Here is a 24,551-nt window from a genome sequence, read left to right as displayed (position 1 = left end):
TTCTGAAAAGTGCCCCTCAACAGTCAGGAAGCAACTGTGTCTGCACCTTGTACTGGGTAGTGGTTATGTGGGTGTGTCTGTGCATTCACAGTATAAAGTTGTTCACACTGTGTACTTTAGCTTTCTGCATCTTCCAGTATGTATGTCATACTCCAATCAAAAAGTCAGTAATAAAACAAGACAGGCACTGAGGCTAAATTGTATCACTGAATTGGCAACAGATCTTTGATGTGTTCATTGTTCATCATAGCAGGAAAATTTTCAGTAGCAATAGTTTGAATGAAATAAAACTTTTAAGAAGAGACAACTTACCTACCTGAATGCCTTTTCTTTGAAGAGACTTATAGTACATCCAAGTCACTAGAAGTGCTGATCAAGAAGAAAAGCAAATGAAGGGAAGATGAAAACACTGTAAATATCATAAAAGTAATGTAAGGTGAGAATGCTGGGACTGGAGAGAGGAAGCATGGGGCAGGGTGTGAGATGAAGCTGCCCACAGAAGAAAAATGGCTTTATTCAGGGCAGCCAGGAGAGGAAGATGCTGGATCAGAGGTGAGTGAGTGGTAGGCATTCTGGATCCTCTGCTCTTCTTCAGATTTCCAGGCAGTAAATTTATGGCCTCCAGAACAGGTACAGTAGTCTTAGGAATATGCAGAGTTTTTTTTTTTTCCACTAAACCACCACTCCACTTTGAAAGCTTTCTCCTGTCCTCTCTTGATCTAGCATTGCAGATGCTAGATCTCACTTTGTGTTACACACTGCAAAGATTTTGTAATCTGTAATTGGATTTTTTGACTTTATTCGGTGTCAAATTGCAGAGCATTTCTTGTTCTTATGGTTTTGTTTTTGTTGTTGGTTTATTTGTTTTGGTGAAGATGACAGTTTTTCATCAGGTTTCAGGGATTTGTATTTTTTGAATACTCCTGAAAACTATCCTCAAGTCTGTTGTGTGCTCCTGGGTGTAGAGTTAGTCAGCACTCAGCTCTCTAAGACGGAAATAAAAGGGACAATGTATATTCCTTAGTCAGGATGGAGAATCAGGCAAATGCCTATGCTTGGCTAACAGTGAAAATGTCCAGTGCAACAACTGGGATCCTAAGCACAGAAAACCATCGCTCAGGTTCCCAACTGTTTATTCAGTTAATGAAGGAGCATCTAGGATCCAGGCCTCTGAAGAGAAATTAAAAGTTGGAAGGTAGAGACATACTGGTGGATAATTTTATGGTAACTATTTACTCTGGAAATCTTTTATTGAGGGGAGGCACAGGAAGTGATATCTGAAATGAGGTTATTTTTGAGCTTTGATAAATAAGAGATCTTCACGAAAATTGCCTGGAATCATAAGCATTCTAGGGTTATGTATGACTATGAGTCAGCATAAGTCACACAGTTATTGTGCTGCCCCATGAGGATGATGCCTTGAGAGATGTACAGTATATTAAGGCACTGGGTGTTTGAGGAAGAAAATCAACTGGATTTAACATGGTTCCACATGTGGGATCTTGAGTCCAGTTCTGAGGACAAATTCCCTATCCCTGTCCCTAGGGACAGAAATCATCTGACAGTAATAGGAAAAAAGTGTCTCATACCAGAGAGACAATGTGATATTTACACGTGTGTTGAATTTATTTCACTTAAGATTATGGTCGCATTGTCTCTCTGGTATGAGAAACTGAAAGTGTAAATAAGGAGCAAAATGTATAATTGATAATGTGAAATACTAAGAAATTGTACAAAATTATACCACTTGAGATGCTTTGTTGATAATTAAAATATTTTATGCAAAAAAGATGCAAGATGAGTTGAAAGATTAGCAATTGAAAATATGTTCTTTTAAGATCCTGATACACAGTGTATTTACCATTGTTATTCTCTAATTATGTTTGTTATGAAAAATTATTTTTTCATACAATTGTTTTTATATTTTCTTATTAATGTCTACTTGTATTACATTAAAATTAAAACAGGTTAAAGCATCAAATGGCCTGGATAATGGATGCTTATCAAACAACTTCTACCCTAGCCTTAATCTCATTTCAATTTGACCAAGTGTTATATGGAAGCCCAGGTGTGAACCACTCTTAGAATTTGTTATTAGAGATGGGTTATAGATGAAAGAAAGACTTTTTCACAGATGTGACAATGGAAAATAAAAGAGAACCAGGCAGAGAAAAAAGCCTAAAGTCTTAAAGTTGAGAGCTGGTCTTATAAAGAAACAGTAGGATTATGAGGAGTACTCTTATAAGCAGTGGGTTTATAACAGTGGTCTTGTAGGACAGTAGGTATTCACCACAGTGGGAATAGAAGAACTTTGTTATATATAACTATTGGGTGAGACATCTTCAGTGGTAATTCACAGAAGGCCAATAGGAAGCTCAGGCAGTGCAATTTAGTTAAGGTGTGTGTTTGTGTGTGCGTGTGTGTGCATGTGTATGTTAGTGTGTTGATTTGGCTTTACCCATATAAGTATGGTATTTGGTACAATCTGGGCTATAAGATTAAGCAGGAAAAACAGTCTACAGTTTTTAATTAGCTGAACTTTATTGAGCAACCTTGTACAAGTTCATGCTAATCACTTTACTTATCTTCTCATTTAAGTATCAAGAAAAATCTATTGGAGATAGGTGCATTATTTCCATCTTTTGATAAACAAATGAAGGTTTGGTTTGTTTACATAATTTGATGGAGAGAAAATGGCTAGAGGGTGACAGAGTAGAGTTTTCAGTCTCTGTAATATGAATCTTTCAAGGTTTTCCTTCTTTGATGAAGTAAGACAAAGCACATTTGAAGTGGGTCACTAAAAGCATGCAGAATCCTTACATTCTGTAGTAAGTAAAACTGAAAGTTTCTAGACAAAAATCAACTAACATCCTCCAAAGCCAAATGATACCAATGAATAAAGAAGGGACTTTGAAAGGAGTATTCCCAGGGAGCTGTGGGTTTGCACAACTGCAAAAAGGAATCAAAAGGAAGAGGAACAAAAGTGATATCACACAGAAATGGACTGGAAATGGACTAATGCTGATCACTTCTATTCAGATTTACCCCACCAGGTCATTACACATGGCACTACTTGAATAAGGCAGGTATAGGCAAGCATAGCAATAAACAGAAATTCCCAAGCTTTGGAGCCTAGCTCCAATATGTGCAGAATTACAGCAAAATAATGCCATATAAAAACTTTTATATAAAAAACTATCCATAGCTGTTTTTTGACTGTTATTCTTAGGTAGGTTCAACTCTTGGAAGCCACAAGTGGAAAGATTCAGACTTGTATGTTAAATTTACTACATAATTGCTACATGATATGGGGTGAATATCTGATTTAAGTTACACCAACTGTCATGTATAGATGACTTTTTATATTAGAAATACAGAAATATAATCAGAATATAAATAATACCCTTTTCAAAATATCCTGGTACATACTATGTTCAGTCAAAAGTTCTTTACTTCTAAAGGATAAAGCTTCCTTGTTTTCTAGACTATCTTGATACTTTATCAGGAATATAGCATTAACCGTATTGAGGAATCTTGGAAAAATATGATAGTTCATCAATAATATAGCCCCAACTTTTTTGCGTAGTTAAATACTCATTGAATATAATTCAAGGAAACTAAAGGAAAGTAGAGATTGCCAATATCCCCATTATCCTATATGTAAAGATATAATGTTCTCTAATGACCCCATTTTCCTGAACCTGTTACTGAAAATCTTTAACCATAAAGATGTTTCCTTCATATTTTGTGTAGGTTCTACATGAGGATACAAAAACTGATACACTTGCCTCAAAAAGTTCATTATTTTATGCACTGATTATTTTCAATAGCTAAACATGGAAAGAGAAGAAAATTTCTTTCCTCTGATTGATCATGGATTTTTTGAAATTGTTTACTATAACGACTACATGCATCTTTTTATATACATATATACCCCACAGGTAAGGATCAGATAGTTGGCATAAGCCCACAAAGAACAGACACACAGTTGAGATCATATAATAAATTCATATGTAGAATATTGGAATTCTCCATTTAAGCATTTCATAAGCTAGCAGGAGACATTTTATGAACTCAGAAGAAAGGTACCATGCTGATATGAAATGGGGGAAGAGAGAGTGTAGAGATTTCCCAAAGGAGGAAACCCAAGAGCTGATCTTGAACAATGAATAGAAACAAGACAGAGATAATTGAAAAAGATAAAAAATGGAGAATAGCTTTATCAGATGTTACTTTTCTGATCTTGAGAATATTTCCAATCTGAGATTATCCCCAGGATTTACCAACACCACAGACAAAAATAAATCTGAGAGATCTGTATTTTTTGTTCCATCACTTTATACCTTAACAGGAAAAGAATCTTACATACAATGCTGGGGCCACCCTACAACCACACAATGGGAACCCCTGCCACCTTCTTCCTTGTGGGCATTCAGGTTTGCAGTCTTCACATCTTTGGCTGGCTATTTCACTGAGTGCCATGTACACCACAGGGCTGCTAGGAAATACCCTCATCATGACTGTAATCTGCATGGATTCCACTCTCCAAGAGCCTATGTATCACTTCCTGTGTATTCTGGCTGCCGTGGACATTGTTATGGCTTCCTCTGTGGTACCCAAGATGGTGAGCATCTTCTGCTCAGGAGATGGCTCCATCAGCTTTAACTCTTGCTTCACTCAAATGTATTTTGTCCATGCAGCCACAGCTGTGGAGACAGGGCTGCTGCTGGCCATGGCTTTTGACCGCTATGTAGCCATCTGCAAGCCCCTACATTACAAGAGAATTCTCACACCTAAAGTGATGCTGAGAATGAGTGTGACCATTGCATTCAGGGCTGTTGTGTTCATGTCTCCATTGAGTTGGATACTGAGTCATCTACCATTCTGTGGCTCCAATGTGGTTCCCCATTCTTACTGTGAGCACATGGCTGTGGCCAAGTTGGCATGTGCTGATGTCATGCCCAGCAGTCTCTACAGTGTAATTGGTTCCTCCATTATTGTGGGCTCTGATGTGGCCTTCATTGCTGCCTCCTATGTCTTGATTCTCAGGGCAGTGTTCAATCTTTCCTCAAAGAATGCTCGGAGGAAGGCATTAAGCACATGTGGCTCCCATGTGGGTGTCATGGCCCTATACTATCTACCTGGAATGGTATCCATCTATGTAGCCTGGCTAGGGCAGGACACAGTGCCCTTGCACACCCAAGTGCTGTTAGCTGACTTGTACCTGATTATTCCTCCCACTTTAAACCCCATCATTTATGGTATCAAGACTAAACAAATACGTAAGAAAATATGGCATTTGCTGATGTTATTCTTTTATCTCTCTTATCAAGTTTCATGAACACAAGTCTACTCAGACCTTTAGCTCTCCAGCCAGCTGCAAAGATGGTCTGGAAATCTATGGAGTTGGGATTGAATTACCTGGCACTACAGAAGTTTAAGATGAAGATGTACAAAATGAACTTTTATAGCTTTCTGATTTCAAGCAATAAATTGAATGGGATGATTCTTATATTCTAACAACATTTTTGATAATTTCATTCAATTTGTACCTGAATAATAGATTTTCTTTCCTTTGTTTTAGACCTATGTTTCCAACACTAATTTCCAACACAGTTTGCCCCTCCTCCCACCAATCACTCAACCACTCAAGTTTTTAATAATTTTTCCTTTTCTGATGTGCTTATATGGAAGCTGTGAGTACATGAGCTTTCTCTCTGCATAACTGATGAATCTCTTCTTGACCATGTGTTCACAAGTAGATCAAAATCACTTTCCAGCCATAATATATTCCAGTTTGTTGCTGGACATACAAACTTCTGATCAATGATGATACACATTCTGTAATACTTGAACTTGAGAAGAGAAATCTGGACGACAGCAATGAAGACATTTATTTAAATGGGATGATGACAATGTTTCTCTGGTTCTCCAGTTTCAATTCACTTTGGAAAACAAGTATATTCCTGTTACTATGTTCTACAAGACAACCTTTTGTATTTTACATTTATCTCCTACTATAAGCCAGTTGGAGTCAATATATGAATTATTATCTTTTGTTTTTAAGCAATAGAATCTAAATCAATGTGAATTTGGCTTTGGACATATTTCTTTTGCTTCTTTATCTTATTCTGTTTAGCTCAATCTTAAGATATAAAAGGGAGAGATGAAGTATAATACAGATCCTTCTTCTTGTGAGTACCACTCACAAATGATCTGGGATATAAAGGCTAATAATGAATGATAAAGGTAATAAATTAAAATTTCAACACTTTTCCAGGTTCCCTGACCTGTAAATTGTTTTTCTTTCTATTTCCATGTTTTGAAAATGTTTTTACATTCTCTGTGTGGAGCTTGAATGTGTATACAACACATCTTGATTCCTTTTTTCATCTCCTTTCCCTCTCTTCTCTCCCTCTCCCTCCATCTCCCAATACCCTTACCATTTGAGAAAGATTCATCTACCTACTTCTTACCATCCTTCATCTTGCTCTTTATTTGTAATTTGAATTTCTAATATAAGAGAAAACATGTGATAACCAAGCAGTATCTGATTTATTTCACTTAACATTATGGTCTCAAGATGCATCTATTTTCCTACAAATGACTCAAGTTTATCTTTCTTTATGGCAGAGTAGTACTCCATTGTGTGTAAATGCAACATTTTCTTTATCCAGCTTTGGAGACATTTTGTTGCCTTGTCTTCTCATGGTTCTATTTGTTTGTTTTTATGCTGAGGTTTGAAGGTTGTTTATAATGGAAGGATTTGTTGCTAGCATGGAGACCTTTTTAGTTAATGGCTACTTTTCAGTGATGCTTTCTGGGTATGCCTACCTATAGGCTTTTGACTCTGTCCTAGAATCCAATCACTTCTGTGTTTTTGGGTGGAGAGGCTGCAGTGTATTTTGCCCAGTACCCAGTCCTCTGGAAATGGGCTGTAGTATTGTCGATCACACAAAGACATTCCCGATATTAGCATATAGAGAAAACCAATTAACAGCCACAACTACGTCACCTTGGATACAGTATTAAATTCAGCAACAATAATAGCATGAGAGACAAACTGGATATTGACATACTCTAAGAACCAATGATGTAACTCCCTTTATCATAGAAGAGAGATCTATAATTTTATATAAGCACTAAGACAAAACAAATATCGACCTACAAGTAAATATCTACTAAGTGGAATAACTTCAGCTCCACTAAAAGTAGAGCAGTATTCAACACTAATAGCCTAGAGCTATCTAAAAGTCCATAGTGCTCAATGGTTGTACTAGTAACGAGGGAGGAAGTTGGGAATTGAACAAGTGAAAAGTAAAGTTTGAAATATTAGTCAATAGAAAATAAGGAGGAGAGAAGTGTGAGATAGAGGATCCTACTGAGGAGTAAAAGAAAATTAATAATAGCACTATAGGGCCTGGGATTTAGCTCAGTGGTTTCGCCGCCTGCTGCACAAGCGCAAGGACCTGAGTTCAATCCCTGGTACAAAAAAAAATAGCACTAGATAACTTTAACTGAAAAAAAACAAGCAAAAGAAAAGAAAAGAAAAAAGAAAAATATGAAGGAAAAACATTAAAAGGAGAAAAGCAAAAAGGAAAAAAAATTGAGAGACTAAACACCAAGCTCCAAAAAACAAAAACAAAAAAGACAAACCACTGACTTTAAAAAAATCCTCTGTGTTTTTGAATGAGTGTCTTATTTTCAGGATATTCAGTCTTGGAACCCAGGAGGTCACAGTTTTCTCTCTGGGCTTTTATTGTGGCTTGTGCCATGGGCCACATCTGTTTTTTCTCCCCAGAGCTGTCAACTCTCCCAACTTATTCTAACCTAGGGAATTGGCTTCATCTTCAATCAAATTGGTTGGTTGTTCTGTGCCTCTACTGCCCAGTGCCAAGGGTAAGTAAAACACATACTAAATTTAGAATTTGTGGGTGGAATATGTGAGTTCACAGTTGGTCAGGGGTAAGTGCCATGCAGGGATGGACACCTCATACAAATGAAGGCTAGCTAGTTCAATGTACCTAATAAAGAAAATTTTGGTTTTGTTGCTAAAGGAAACTCTTTTTGGTGTTGCCATGATTCTACACATAACTTGACATACTATAGAATGTATGATGATTGATAAAATCTAACTCCCTCTGGCTATGGGTGGAATGCCCATAATCCAGCACTCCTGAAGCAAGACAGCATCTGCTGAGGACAACTGTCAATACACAGGCATTTGGTTGTAGAGAATATCTGTTTCCTCATTAACTTAACCTTTATCCACCCATTCTCCATAGCTGCTATTTCACGAAATATGTGCTATCCTTCCCCCTGTGCTTCTCACTGGCTAATAGAAGTGGGCCAACCACGGAATTTAGAGTGTCTGCTAGAGTCAGGTCTCCTCTTGGCCCTCCCTTGATAACTTGAAAATTGTCTCTGTCTCCTTCTTTTATTCCTTGTCATTCCCCCTAAAAGGTAGCTGAGGGTCTGATCAGCCTTTGATAGGTTCCCAGTGTTATGTTCCCGTAGTGAATGGGTGAAAAACAGCCACAAGTAGACAGTTGTGGCTAGGCAGCTGAGGTCAGGCTGGAAAGAGAACCCCTGAGGGGTTTCAGATGTAGGACATAGGTTTCAGCCTAAATTGCTCTGGATTTGAAAGTCCAGCCATTGGTGGCCTTGCCCTAATCCTACTGCCTGCTGGTGGTGCCTGCATTCAAGCATAGATCTGGAGTCTGTCTGCTTCCATTATCTACCAGCGTGAGCAGGGACACATCTTGATTTGGACACTGCCCTAAAATTGTAGATCACCGAAGAAAACCACACATTAAAGTCACAGAGAAAATTTTTTTTGTATGTGTTGTTTTTAGGTTTTTAAAAAAATATTTCTGTTTCTTTCATTTCTCTTTTCTTCTTCACCAGTTTATTGGGGCTAGGGGAATTTTCCTTTGTCCTTCTTCTCTGTTTCTTATCTCTTTTTCTTATTGCTTTTCTTCTGTATTTTTTCCTCTTCTCCATTTTAGTTATTCTCCCTTTAAGTTTTTCTCTTATTTTTACTTCCCATATAATTTTTTCACTCCTTTTTCTTTTATCTTCTATTTTGCATCAGTTGTTTTTCTCTTACCTTTATCTAATTCTATAAACATCCTTTTCCTAATAAGATCCTTTGTGGTGCATCTCTCTCCTCCTTTTCATATCATAGAGTTTAAGGTTTCAAATTTTCCCTCTTGCATTCCCTATTCAAATTTCTCAAAGTAACTTCCATAAAGCATTACTTCATATTTATGAAAACATTTGCTTTCAATTGAACAGAAAATACCTAGACTATGTATGTATATGTATTATAAGAAGAAAACAAATTGAATTAAAATACTGCAACCTTTGAAAATTCTTATCTTCTCCCATAAAGATTACAACAATAAACTAGCTAGATTTAACCATTTTACAAGTATATACAGTACAAATAAAAAATAACAAGTCATAAGAAATGAAATCACAGGAAAATAGTAACAATATATAAATTTACATGTAAAAGATTTGTAGATTATAAAAATTTCTAATATAAAAATATCAGAAACTCAAAACTTGAAAAGGGAAATGACTTTGGAATGTAATTCTGTTTTTTTTTTTTTGCATTGGGAATCGTACTCAGGACCTTGTGGTTGCTAGGCAGGCATGGTGCCATTGAGCTACATTCATGGCCCCTCAATATAATTCTTTTTTTTTTTTGGTACTGTTGTGGCAAATCTGGGAGTCAAAATGATCTTACAGAGACCAGGAAAGTTGGGTAAAATAAGAAAGCAGTTTATTGCTAGGCAATGGCCAGTCCCAGGAAATGAGTCCTTATAGACTGACCCTGAGTTGAGATAATTTCTCCTTTATACACCTTTTACAGAGTAAAGAGTTCAAGTAGCGGTCAAAACAGCAAGGGACTTTTTTATGGCTTTAAGGTTGGGGGCTTACATAAACAATCTCAAGGCTGCTTTCTTATCTCTTGGAATAGGCTGTCTCACATGAGGGGAAAGGTTACCCTGTATTTTTAAAGCAGGGACAGGTTAACACAGACAGGGTCTTTGCGATAGCCTACACAGAGCACAAAAACAACATATTTTACAGTTCATGGACAGATGTGCTGCAGTAATTATTCATTCCAAGTTATGTTTGGCAGCTCCTTCCACTTCATTCCCCCCTGTTGTTGTATCAAACTGAATCTTCATTGATTTGAACAGGGCAAACATAACTAGCCTCTAAGCGCAGTAGCATTTGATAGATTGTATAGAACGAACTCTTTCCATTATAAATTTGAAATCCAATTAATTAAACATGGTCCAACGGTTACTGGGAGTATTATTATCATTACGGGTCATCCCATCAGGGCCCCTAACCATGTTTTCCACCCAGGGATTTGCCAATTCCACCAGGAGTTAGTATCCTGGGAACCATATTTAGTTTCCATCTGATTTAATCTTTCTTTTAATCGGGTCATGGACTCCCTGACCACTCCTAATTGACTTGTATAATAGCAACATTCTTCCCCTAAGTAAAGACAGGTTCCCCATATTTAGCAGTCAGTAAATGGAGGGCTCCTCTATTTTGTAGCACTACATCTGCCAGCGAGTCAATTTGTCCTTGTAGAGTGAGGATCGAGGCTCGCACTGCACCTAACCCTTTTTGGATGTCTTGACCTAATGAAAGGTATTGTTGTTGTCTGAGCGAGTGTTGTGGCACCAAGTGTCAGGGTTCCTGCTATAGCCAGTCCTGCTAGAATAGGGAGCACAATGGATCTCTTTTCCTTCTACTTAGTTCTCCCTCAGAAGATCCTATTTGAATAGGAACTTGTCTCATAGCACTGGGGGAATACACATTTAGGTCTGGAAAAAGAATGCCTATAGCACAATCATTCTGTACAGTAGGGGAAAAGACTTGATAAAAGCCATCCTTACATATAAAGAAGGCTCCTACCAGATCACTGAGGTTGGAATTAGTCCCTTGGATATTAACACAATGTTTGGGGATGTTTTATAAGGCAGAAACATTAAATACACATGAACTATTTCCTATCACTTCGTTGGGATCATTTAAAAACCGAACTTCTGGCTCATTCATATGATTTAGGGTTCCCTCCAAGGTCAGTCCCAAAGCATGATAGGTGAGCTGACTGACGGGGCCACAAATCCAGCATTCAGAGGCCAGTTCTGGGTCAGTGGCCAGAAGTAACCTGTGTGTGTTGTTTATAGTCTGTACCATGTCTATCCCTGTAATTAGTCGTTCTGGACTTAATCTTTTTTTATTTCTTTGATTATTGGGCTTTCCCTGACTGTTGGCCAAATTGCTGTCCAGACCTTTTTGATTAGCATATCCCAACGAGTGTTGTGGTCATTACTGCTTATCCACGTACTTGAACCAGGCACCGAATAATAAAGTTGGATCCTTGCAGTTTGTCCTTTTAATCATTTGGGATCCCATGGATCAGGTATAACTACTTTAAGTGGGTTACATCCTGCTTCTTTACAAGAATGGGAATTTGGGGATTGGGTGTTCTTTTCCATTTAAGCCTTTTGTTGTCTTTGGAAGGTTATAGCCATTCTTGTTGGCCCTTCTGACCTCATTGTATAGTATTGCCATTCCCTACTATGTCCTCCACAATCTATCACTTCCAGCCAGCCATAGTGCTGGCGTGGGCATCCATCAAATATAATGGGCAGGGGATGCCCTTCGAGTTACCATTTAATTACCTTAGTTTGGTTTGGGCATCAAACTTTGAATCTTTAGGCTTGTACATACTCAGTTCAAAGTTCCAATGTCCTGTATTTACCTTAAACATACAAGAACACAGAAAAATGGGATGGTACCTCAATACGTGATAGCAATAATTTTTGGCAAGTGGTCCAGTCTTTTGGGGCACTAACACTCAGAGCATTGCCAAAGAGGAACCCAATTAGAACTAAACACACAGCAATAATAATAAAACAATAATAAAACCAAACAACATCAATAGTGAGTAGGAAAGTCCCAGTCAACAAAGTGGTACAACTATTTATGAGATTTTGGCCATACTTCAACCTGTCAGCAGGGCTTTTTTGTTTTTTAATAAAATACTTATTTTATTGAGTTTTTTTGGGGAATTTGATACATCTCCATTGTATTGCAATTGAGCCATTAATCTTGCAGCTTCATCAACATTAACTGGTTCATCTTCATGATGCTGCTGATTATTCAGCTCTTTCTCCAAGGGTTCAAGAGTAAGCCTTTTTGAGAAATTTGCAAGTTCCTTCTGAATTCTTACAAAAGCATTATTCACTCTACGAATTTTTTCATCATTTACGATGTTTATCTTTTTAAGATTAGTGGTGACTGGTTTTGTTTTGTTTTTGGACTTAAAGTTCTTTTGGCTGGCTATATGAAATACATTCCTGGACTTCTGCCCTCTTCATTTGTTCTTGGCCATTGTCTTTGATATCTGTATGCTGCTGCTCAAGCTCCAGGTGACGCTATCTGCACGCACAGGGTCCAGGAAGTTTCGGGCTCAGCAGGGCTTTTGAGAGCATTGTCTCCTTTAATTTCTTCAGTCGTGCATTGACCTGTCAGCTTCTGGAGTGACAGAAGCAGGGCTTTGAGAGCGCCGTCTCAGCAGGGTGGCCTTCAGCGGGTTTGCTGGATCTGGCTGCCATGTTCAGGAGTCTCCTGGATGAAATTCCTTGATTCTTGAATGATGGATCCAAGGCTGGATTTCTGCAACTTTTACTGTTGTGGGAGTTGTCATAACAATAACATAAGGCCCTTTTTACATTGGGGTGAGGGAGTCCTTTTTCCAGTCTTTTATATAAATTTAGTCCCCTGGCTCAAAAAAAATGAGCAGGAATGCCTGTGGGAATGTTATCCCTTTCCCCATATTTATGTAGCTGATGGAAAGCCTGTCCTAGAGCCTCATGCTGTTGGTTAACCATTAGACTTCCTACTTCATGTGTATTGGCCCTAAGGCTTTTAATCAAAGGTGGTGGCCTTCCAAACAGGATCTCAAATGGGGAGAACTTTCCCTTGTTAGGTACATTTCTGATTTTCATCAAGGCAAAGGGATCTACCCAAGGGGCCTGGGTCTCTAGGCAATACTTAGTGAGAGCTAACTTTATGGTTCTGTTCATCCTTTCTGCTTTTCTTGAACTTTGTGGACAGTAAGCTGCATGCAAGTTCCATTTTATTTTTAGCAACTTAGCCAATTTCTGGACTATTTCTGCTGTAAAAGCTGGATCATTGTCACTGCCAATGGTCAGATGGACCCATTTCAGAGGGCAGGTAAGTTGCAGGATTCAGAGCTTTTGCAGCTGTAATAGTCAGGCAAGGGTTTTCACACAGCAGTGCTTGATGTTGGGTGATGTGGCTACTGGGGAGCCAGTTTGGGCCTTTACTATTTGATAATTCCATTACTGACTGAGAAGTACACACAGTAAGTTCTTGTCCTAAAGTCAGCTTGTCGGTTTCTTTTATTAATGTGACTAGCAGCCACAGCTCACAAACAGGGAGGCCATCCTTTTGCTACTTTGCTACTGGATCTAAAACTCTTGAGAGGTAAGTGATAGATCTCTCCCAAGGGCTCATCCTCTGAGTTAAGACCCTTAAGGCAACATGAATTTTCTCATCTGAAAACAGGCCGAAGGGTCTGGTTACATCTGGAATGCCAAGTGCAGGAGTTTTACTTAAAGCCCTTTTTAATCTTCTGATGGACAAATCTTGTTCAGTGTTTCATTCTGAATTGGAATGTTCCTTTCCTTTACCTTTTAGCATTTCATACAGTAGCTTTGCCTTTTCTGTGAATCCTGGAACCCAGATTCTGCAGAATCCTGTCGTTCCGAGGAACTCTCAGAGCTTTTTCCTGGTTGTAGGTCTTGGTAGAGGACAGATGACTCTTTTTCTCTCTGGACCTAGCCTTCTTTGTCCTTTTTCTAAATCAAATGCCAAATATTGAACCTTAGTCTGACATATTTGTGCCTTTTCCCATGAAAGTTTGTATCCAGCATCTTGCGGGAACTAAGGAGGGCCTTGGTCCCTTCTCAACAGTCTTTTTTTTTTTTAAACTCACTACAAAGGAGGAGGTCATATTGTAACCTGTTGGCTCTTAAACCCTTTGAAGATGACCGATGTACACATATTATAGTAACATATTTAGAATTTAACCCTTCGATGATAACCAATGTAAACATATTTAAACTTTTTATAAAAACTTGAAACCAAGAAACAAACATACATAAATCACTTTTGCACATCCTTTTGACATATGTAGACCTTCTGGTCTCTTTATCTTTCTAACAAGAGAAACATACAAAATTTTTTATATCAAAATTATATCTCTTTTACTTATAGCTTTTTAATATTTTTTCATCTTACTTACTATAGACCTTTTATCACAAACTTGTCTTTAGCTGTTAAAATTTTAAAGTGTCCCTTTTTTGTTCTCAGATTATTACACTTTAAATTTGGTTGGCTGCCAATAGAAAGATAGTAACCTTGAGATTTTTTTATCAACAAAGTACAGAAAAGAGCAAGTTAACCCTATAATTATCATTGAAGAATTTGCAATGTACAAGAAATATTTTAAGCACACCAATTAAACATCAACTCAAACTGAAACACAGATACATTTATCAATTGGCTAAAATTTGTAACTTGATTTTTCTTGTAAAATTTCTTTATGTCTAGTAGAGCACATTTATTTTCTCTGGCTTTGTTTTATGCTCTTCAGAGCTTTCTTAGCTGTTTTCAATCCATTACTTATTTTCTCTTTTCAGTTTTTTTCCAATTTGAGTGTAAGCCCTATTCGATCCTCTCTGAGTCTGACCACAGCATGCACCCTCTGGTGCACTAAAGCCAAGCAGTTTTCATGCTTTTGTCCCCACCTCCTTCGCACCTGTGAACTTAGCAACTCCAAAGGAGAGGGAAAGTCTAAATTCTCTCGGTCTGGGTCTGAAAGGACCAGTTTCTTTCCAGCATCATCCTCTTTCTGACAGAGGGCCAGGATATTGCTTTTTGCTTCCAGGGTGCACATATGAAGCCAAGGAGGCATTCTGTGGCACAATTTGAGCCATAAATCAATATAGGGAAATTGATCTGGATGTTCTCATCCAGGGGCAGTGACTGTTAGCCAGATGGACCAGATGAGACCCTCATCTAGGGATCTCTCAGTTGGCCAAGCTGGTCAAAGCTTGGGCCATTCTAACTCACAAAAGGTTCTAAGTTTTGGGGGTTTCATCTTAATACCATAATTTCCAGTAAAACCTTTCTTAAAATTCTTAAGCATGCATTCCAAAACAGTAGGATGAGATGTTTCTGTCCCCACGATCAGCCAATCAGAGTGTTGGTGTATAAGGGTACCCTTGTATGGAGACGCAAGACAAAGGGGGCTGGCCATCAGACACGATCCACACAGGTGCCTATCTGGCTGCATGACCAGCACTTTCAGGACCATCCACGAATAAGGGTGTATTTATCTAGTCGAGAGAGCATCCACTCAGCCCTTCATTAGATGCATCCACAGAATCGCAGATCAGGCGCACTCATGTCCGTAACCTCAGGGGAATATTTAAGCACAGAGGTGGCCCCCCCTTTAGTTGTGGACACAGATGGATCAGCCCCATTTGTTACGCTGTCCATTCACATTCAATCACACAATCACGCACAGTCATTCAGAGGTTAAACATTCCCGCCTGCCTGGGTTGGCCCTAATTCAGTGTTCACAAAGCAAAAGCAAAGCAAATGGAACTCAAAAAAGCCCCAAGCAAGACAAAGGGGACTTTAAAAAGCCCCTAACAAATGGGACTCTGAAGAGCCCCAGCAAGCGGGACTTTAAAAAGCCCCTACCAGAGGACAGGCTTTCCACCAGCCACCAGGACTGGGTGAGGAGGACCCGCCCCCCCCCCCCCCCCCCGGGCAGGCCCACCAGCTGATGGCTGGGCCAAATGGAGCCAGTGGGGCTGAGTGGGACCAAGTAGGGCTGAGTGGTTGCAGGCTGACCGGGACCTGCTTGCTCTGGCTTGCTCCACCAGCTTTCCACTAGCCACCAGGACAGGGTGAGGAGGAACCCCCCCCCCCCAACTCACCGGTAGGGCCTCCAGCTGATGGCTTGGGGGTATAACAATACCCAACTTGAAGCTATACCACAAAGCTACTGTGATAAAAACAACATGGTACTGGCAAAGAAACAGACCCAAGGATCAGTGGAATAGTTTAGAAGATGCAGAAACAGCTCCAGACACCCTCAGCCACCTCATCTTTGACAAAGGAGCCAACCACCCCCATTGGAGGAAAGGTAGCCTATTTAATAAATAGTGTTGGAAAAACTAGATTTCAACCTGTCAGAGATTAAAACTAGACCCATACCTATCACCATGTACTAAACTAAGATCGAAGTGGATTAAAGATCTGAATATTAAGACAGAAACACTAAACTTGCTGGAAGATAAATTAGGTAGAACGCTTGAAGATATGGCATAGGAAAAGACTTTATGAACAAAACCTCAGTAGCATGGAAACTAGCAGAAAGAATCAACAACTGGGATTTCATCTTATTGAAAAGCTTTTGCACTGCAATAGAAATCACCAACAGAGCTAACAGACAACCTACAATGTGGGAAAAAAATTTTAGCAGCTGTAACTCAGACAAAGGGGTACTATCTAGAATATATAAAAAACTGAAAAAAATCAGACCCCCCAAATTCAAAGACCCAATTCAAAAATGGGCATCTGAAATGAACAGACATTTCTCAGACAAAGAAGTAAAAGCAGCAAACAAACATATGAAAAAATGTTCAACATCACTGGTCATTCGAGAGATGCAGATGAAAACAACCCTGATATTCCACCTCACCCCAGAAAGAATGGCTGCTCTCAAGAAATCAACCAATAACAAATGCTTGTGGGGTGTGGAGAGAAAGGAACCCTTCTCCATTGTTGATGTGAGTGCAGACTGGTGCGACCACTGTGGAAATCAGTGTGGAGATATCTCAAAGAACTAGAGCTGGAGGTCCCATTTGACCCAGCTATTCCCCTGCTGGGTATTTTCCCAAAAGAATTAAAAGAATCATACCACAGAGATATATATGTACCCATGTTTATTGCAGCACAGTTTGTAATAGCTAAAGCTTGGAAGCAGCCCAAGTGCCCATCAACTGGAAACTGGATAAAAAGATGTGGTTTTTTAATAAAATGGAGTACTACTCAGTCATAAAGAATGAGAAACTAGAGTCATTTATAACTAAATGGATGCATATTGAGGCCATACTCTTAAGTGAAATAAATAAGACACACATGTGTAAATACCGAATAGTTTCTCTAGTGTGAGAAACTGAGAGTGTAAATAAGGACTAAAAGGATTAATAACTAATAATTGATACTTTGAAATAGGAAAAGGTCCAAAGGGGTAGGGGTGGTGGGAGGGGAAGGGGAAAGGAAAGAATGGAAAGGAAAAATTATGAGAAAAGGAAAAATTATGAGAAAAGAAAAAAAAATGGAAACCAAGCATGTAAACAGGGAAGGGCTTAGGGGTGAAGGGCACACAGGTAATGGGGAAAAAATAAGAACCAAGATACATCATGTACAGGTACAAGCACTCAAAGATAAATGTAAATGTATTGTATACCTAAATTGTACCAATAAAAGAATTTAAGAAAAAAAAAAGCCCCTACCAGACAGGAATGAGATATTCCCAGCTAAGGGGTGATCAGGCCCTTCTTCTGACTCGCGTCAGGAAACAGACTGAAAATTGAATCTCGGGCTTTTCCTAGGGCGGCCTACCATATCCGAAGTCAGTCACTCACACAGTCACTCGGTCCCATGTCTCCTTGTCTCTTGTTCTGGGTCCCGTCAAGCTGCTGTCGGCAAGGTTGGCAGAGTGAGTCCTCAAAGGGGACTGAGAAAATTCTCCCAGGGGGTGCCCTTCCCCTCAGAGGAGTCGGAAGGCCAGACTCATTCCGACAGTGTTCAGGCTGTTGGCCAAATGGCCAGAAGATGATCTCAATTCTTGGCACCAAATGTTGTGGCAAATCTGGGAGTCAAAACGATCTTACAGAGACCAGGAGAGTTGGGTAAAATAAGAAAGAAGTTTATTGCCAGGCAATGGCCAGTCCCAGGAAATGAGTCCTTATAGACTGACCCTGAGTTGAGATAATTTCTCCTTTATATACCTTTTACAGAGTAAAGAGTTCAAGTAGCGGTCAAAACAGCAAGGGACTTTTTTATGGCTTTAAGGTTGGGGGCTTACATAAACAATCTCAAGGCTGTTTTCTTATCTCTTGGAACAGGCTGTCTCACATGAGGGGAAAGGTTACCCTGTATTTTTAAAACAGGGACAGGTTAACACAGACAGGGTCTTTGCGATAGCCTACACAGAGCACAAAAACAACATATTTTACAGTTCATGGACAGATGTGCTGCAGTAATTATTCATTCTAAGTTATGTTTGGCAGCTCCTTCCACTTCAGTACCAGGGCTCGAACTTGGGACCTTGCGCTTGAGAGGCAGGCGCTGGAACCAGTAAGCTAAATCCCCGGCCCCTGGAATATAATTCTTAAAAAGACAAAATCATATATGGAAATGTACACTGACTTATAATTTGATTCAGAGAAGGGATTCAACTTAAAATTGCATTAGGTACATTATAGACAGAATTAAAACTATCCAGATTAGAAAACAAAATAAGTGCTTAGCAAACAAATCTAACAAATATAATTAGACCTTGAGCAATTCTGAGCAAAATGTACAATAGTGGAATCTGAGTGGATATCTTTAATTTTAACTATTTGGGAGGCTGAAGCAGTGGAATGCAAGTTCAAGGTTGCTGGGATATTAGAAAGACCCTCCCGCAAAACAAACATGTACAGAGTGCTCGGGAGCTCAAGGTATAGCTCAGTGGTACAGAATCCCTGGGTCCAATCCCCAGTATGGTAATTAAATAAATAACTAATGAAAAGGGACAGTTCTGGATGCATTACAATACTTGATTTCAAAATGTACTATAGAACCATTATAATGAAAACAGTACAGTATGAGCATAAAAACAGACATGTGAACCAAAGAAACAGAATGGAAGACCCAGGGATAAACCCATGTATCCATAGTCAGGCAGCTGTTGATAAAGAAGCCAAAAACATGTACTAGAGAAAAGACAGCCTCTTCAACAAATGGTGCTGGAAAAACTGGAGATCCACCTGTAAAAGACTGTCATTAGATCCCTGTCTCTCATGCTGTACAAAAACCAATTCAAAGTGGATCACAGACCTTACTGTATGTAAAGGTTAAAACTTTGAAACTACTAGAGGAAAGCATAGGAGGAAACACCACAGGATATTGGCATAGGCAATGGCTTTCTGGGAAGTACTTCAATAGATCAGGAAATAATAGCAAGAATTAATAAATGTGCTTGCATTAAATTACAAAGCTTCTGGACGGTAAAGGAAACAATTAGCAGAGGAAAGAGCCTAATGATGAGAGAAAATCTTTGCCAGCTATTCATTTGTCAGAGGAACAATATCCAGAATACATAAAGGACTCAAAAATAAAACAAAGCAAAATAACCCAAAACCAAAGCCAAGTACTCCAATCTATAAATGGGCAAATGAACTGAACAGATACTTTTTAAAAGAAGTACAAATGACCAATAAATACATGAAAACTGCCCAACATATTTAGTCATCAGGGAAACGCAAACAAAAACTACATTGAAATTCCATCTGATAACAGCCAGGATGGCTGTTCCCAAGAAAACAGCAATGACAACAACAAGAAGAACAAAATAAGAAAAGCTGGCAAGAATACAGGGGAAAAGAAACCCACATACACTGTTGATGGGAATGTAAATTAGAACAGTCATTGTGCAGAACAGTATGGAAGTTAAAATTAAAAAAACTAGAAGTAGCATAGAGCTACCAAATGATACAAGTATCCCACTCCTGGGTAAGTGCTTGAAGGAAATGAAGTCAGCATATAATAGAGATACCTGTATACCTGTATTTATCATGGCATCATTCACAATAGCCAAATGATACGATCAACATCAGATGAGTGGATAAAGGAAGCGCGGCATATATACACAATGGGGTGTTATTCCATCAGAAAGAAGAATAAAATCATATCATTTTCAAGGAAATGGATGGAACAGGAGATCATCATGTTAGCTGAAATAAGCCGGATTCAAAAGGACAAGCATCACACATTTTTTCTCATATGTGATATCTAGAAAATAAAATCACATTAAGGTAGAAGTAGGACTACAAGGGAGGAGGAAGGATGGGGAGAGAGAAGGTAGTGGGGGATAGATATTATATGCATGTATGGAAAAGTCATGGTGAAATAAATTATTCTGTACAATCAATATATGCTAATTATTATAATAAAAATAAATTTAATGTAAAAGATGATATAAGAAATAGGAAGAAAATGTCCAAAGGGGTAGGGGAAGTGTGAGGGGAAGGGGAAAGGAAAGAAGGGAAAAGAAGAATTATAAGAAAAGGAAAAAATAGAAACAAAGTTTTTGTAAATAGGGAAGGATGGAGGGGGTGAAAGGAGCACAGGGAATGGGGAAAAAATAAGAACCAAGATACATCACGTACAGGTACAAGTACCCAATGATAAATGTAAATGTATTGTTTACCTAAAATGTACCAATAAAAGAATTTAAGGAAAAATAGTTATATAAATCGCCTTTTCTGGATATTTTTGTATATTATAAATGGGGAAAGAGCCAGATTATAAGTAGTGTTCTTTTCAACTATTCCTGGTCCATAGTATGGCCATTTAAAATTGCTCTGCTTTCTAATAGACGAACTTCCTTGTTTTCTGAAATGTCTTGGTAGTTTAAAATGAAAAGGGACTTAGATATATTGAGGAAACACAAAAACATGTTTGTAATGCATCTATAATGTAGCCCTAAAGTTTTATGTGTAATTGTTTATTCATTAACTCTAGCTCAGTAGGAAATTGAAGATGAAACTTAGCATACATCTTATTATCTCTTAGAGAATGAGATAATGTTCTTTAATGACCTTACTCTTCTGAAGCCATTAATGAACTTCTTCAATAATAATAATAATGTTTGTTCATTCAGTTTAGGGCCTATACAAAGGATACAAAATGTGACATGTTTGATCTCAAAAAGTTGACTGTTTCATTCAACAATGATTAACTTTTAGTAACTAAATATAGAGATGAAATACAAATTCTTGTCTTTGATTTATCATGAATTCTGTGGAAACCACAAACTATGATAAACAAATATATCTTCTTTTAATGAACTTGACTTGTGCAGCACAGCTAAGGAATGCATACTGGTATATATAAGGCCATGAATGTGAGACCTGCATTTGAGTGTGTACAATCAATTCACAGGTAGACTTCTGGAATTGTAAGTTTAGGTGTCTCAGCGATCAGATGCGGAGATTTCATAAAAGCTTAGCATGCAATGGTGGAGGACAGAGTGCAGAAAAAAACTCCCCAAAGAAGGAAACCCATGAGCATATCCTTGAACAATGAAGAGATATTAGGCAAATAATCTTTAGGATGGAAGTTACAGGAAGATAGGTTTACCACGGGTCACCTTTTTGGTCCTGAGAATAGCACCAAGCTGAAAACTCCCCCAGGATTTACCAGCACCACATATAAGAATAAAACTGAGATGTTTGCATCATTTCATTACTTCACATGTTAAAGGAAAGCATCTCACCTGTGATGCTGGGGCCACCCTACAACCACACAGTGGGAACCCCTGCCACCTTCTTCCTTGTGAGCATTCCAGGTTTGCAGTCTTCACATCTTTGGCTGGCTATTTCACTGAGTGCCATGTACACCACAGGGCTGCTAGGAAATACCCTCATCATGACTGTAATCTGCATGGATTCCACGCTCCAAGAGCCTATGTATCACTTCCTGTGTATTCTGGCTGCCGTGGACATTGTTATGGCTTCCTCTGTGGTACCCAAGATGGTGAGCATCTTCTGCTCAGGAGATGGCTCCATCAGCTTTAACTCTTGCTTCACTCAAATGTATTTTGTCCAGCAGCCACAGCTGTGGAGACAGGGCTGCTGCTGGCCATGGCTTTTGACCGCTATGTAGCCATCTGCAAGCCCCTACATTACAAGAGAATTCTCACACCTAAAGTGATGCTGAGAATGAGTGTGACCATTGCATTCAGGGCTGTTGTGTTCATGTCTCCATTGAGTTGGATACTGAGTCATCTACCATTCTGTGGCTCCAATGTGGTTCCCCATTCTTACTGTGAGCACATGGCTGTGGCCAAGTTGGCATGTGCTGATGCCATGCCCAGCAGTCTTTTCAGTTTAATTGCTTCCTCCACTAGTGCAGATTCTGATGGGCCTTAATTACTCCTTCCTATGTCTTGATTCTCAGGGCAGTATTCAATCTTTCCTCAAAGAATGCTCAGAGAAAGGCATTAAACATGTGGTTCCCATGTGGGGGACATGGCTCTGTTCTATCTAGTTGGGATGACAACTGTCTAGCCTGGTTAGGGAAGGACACAGTGCCCTTGCACACCCAAGTGCTGTTAGCTGACTTGTACTCGATAATCTCTCCCACTTTAAACCCCATTATTTATGGTATTAGGACCAAACAAGTATGGGAAAAGATATGACACTTGCTGATGTTCTTCTTCTACCACTTTTGTAAGGGTTCATGAACATGAAACCTTTCAGACCTTTAGCCTTGTAGCCAAATGCACTGATAATTTAGAGTTCTACTGAGCTTGACTTATTCACTTGGCAGTACAGAAATTCTGAAATTATATGATAAAGTTGTAAAGAGTATCCTCGCCACTTTTTTGAGTAAGAAAGTGAATGTGATGATTCCAATATTCCTCAAAATTTTTAATGGTTTGATTCAATCTGTATCTGAATAAAAAATGAAATGTTTGGACTAACTATGTAGATTTAGGAGTGTTCTTTCCTTAGCTTCTGACCCATATTTTGATCACTATTATTCTCCCAGGCCCTACAGACTGTTTGATACTTTGGTTAGACCTCCTTCTCCCACTATACACTCACCTGATTGTTTTTCTCAGAACTGTCCCTTCTTAAATGTGTTTAAATGAAGATGTGTGACTATCTGACCCTGTCCTCTGGTTCACTGGTGAATCCACAGACTTCAGCCATTTGTTTACACCTAGGCCACAGAGTCCTTTCCCAACCAAATGGATTCTGGTTTATCTGAGGGCACAGCCATTTTCCAACAGACAAACTTGAAGAGGCAAATAGGCACTACAGTAAAAGAAATATTTATATAGATTGATGAAGAGAATGTCACCTGGCTCTAATTCATAACTGGATGTGCTTCCTAAGAACTTCTCAACTCAGCTTCCCAGGGAGCACGTGCACAGATGAGCACTCATCACCCCTCTAATGTAAGTCAGCTCAATCCTTTCCCAGGTCACTGACTTACCAGTTCATTCCTCTCCAAGTAGCTGGTAGAAATTTATGCCCTTCTACTGCTAATGCTCAAGAAGAAGCAACCTGTCAGCAACCCACTTTTCTGTCCCCCTTCTTTCTCTCTTAGGCAGAAGCTTTCTTTCTCCCAATAAAGTTTTCCTACTCTTAACCTCTGTTGTTCCTAGAATTCATTCTTCAATTTTAGAGAACACAAACTTGCATTTCAGATATCTAGCAGGTTTGGGAGTTACATCTCTTCCCCCTATATCATTTTGGAGTTCTTCCACTGAGATTACTGGTTGGAGATGGCATCCTACTAAAGGATAACAGATAAAGAGTTTTCTTTATGTCATTTAATGTCTTGGGATCAGATGGAGGTGTTTGACGGAAAGACTATTGCATACTAAGATGGACATGGACTCAATTCAACTACTAAAATGACCATGGTTGATAAAATATATTTTATTTTATTTATTTTTCATTTATTTATTTTTAGTTCTTTTATTGGTACATTTTAGGTATACAATTCATTTACATTTATCATTGAGTGTTTGTACCTGTACATGATATATCTTGGTTCTTACTTTTCCCCCCATTACCTGTGCACCCTTCACCCCCTCCGCCCTTCCCTATTTACAGAGATTCCATTTTTTTTTCCTTTTCTCATTGTTTTTCCTTTCCCTCTTTTGCTTTCCACTTCCCTTCCCTTCACTCCTTCGTCTTTGGACCATTTTTCCTATTTTAAACTATCAATTATTCCTTTTAATCATTTTAACCTTGTTTACACTATTAGTTTCTCACACTAGTGAAACTATTCGGTATTTACACATGTGTGTCCTATTTATTTCACTTAAGAGTATGGCCTTGATATGCATCCATTTAGCTATAAATGACTCTAGCTTTTCATTCTTTATTACTGAGTAGTACTCCATTTTATAAAAAAAACACATTTTCTTTATCCAGTTTCCAGTTGATGGGCACTTGGGCTGCTTCCAAGCTTTAGCTATTTCAAACTGTGCCGCTATGAACATGGGTGCACATATATCACTGTGGTATGATTCTTTTAATTCTTTTGGGAAAATACCCAGCAGGGGAATCTGGGTCAAATGGGACCTCTAGTCCTAGTTCTTTGAGGTATCTCCATAC

At 38.7% G+C, this 24,551-nt stretch overlaps 3 pseudogenes; 2 read left to right on the top strand and 1 right to left on the bottom strand.

Annotated features, from left to right (window-relative positions):
- Window positions 1–4,148: 4,148 nt before the first annotated feature.
- Window positions 4,149–5,341, top strand: LOC101726240 (olfactory receptor 52I1-like; annotated as a pseudogene).
- Window positions 5,342–12,043: 6,702 nt separating this feature from the next.
- Window positions 12,044–12,929, bottom strand: LOC101726607 (ribosomal biogenesis factor pseudogene; annotated as a pseudogene).
- Window positions 12,930–21,690: 8,761 nt separating this feature from the next.
- Window positions 21,691–22,615, top strand: LOC101710765 (olfactory receptor 52I1-like; annotated as a pseudogene).
- Window positions 22,616–24,551: the final 1,936 nt, after the last annotated feature.

This window comes from Heterocephalus glaber, unplaced genomic scaffold, assembly GCF_053883595.1.
Source record: "Heterocephalus glaber isolate CG9 unplaced genomic scaffold, H.glaber_assembly_v1.0 deba00001428, whole genome shotgun sequence".
Taxonomy (NCBI): Eukaryota; Metazoa; Chordata; class Mammalia; order Rodentia; family Bathyergidae; genus Heterocephalus; species Heterocephalus glaber.
This window is presented reverse-complemented; position numbering and strand designations above follow the sequence as displayed.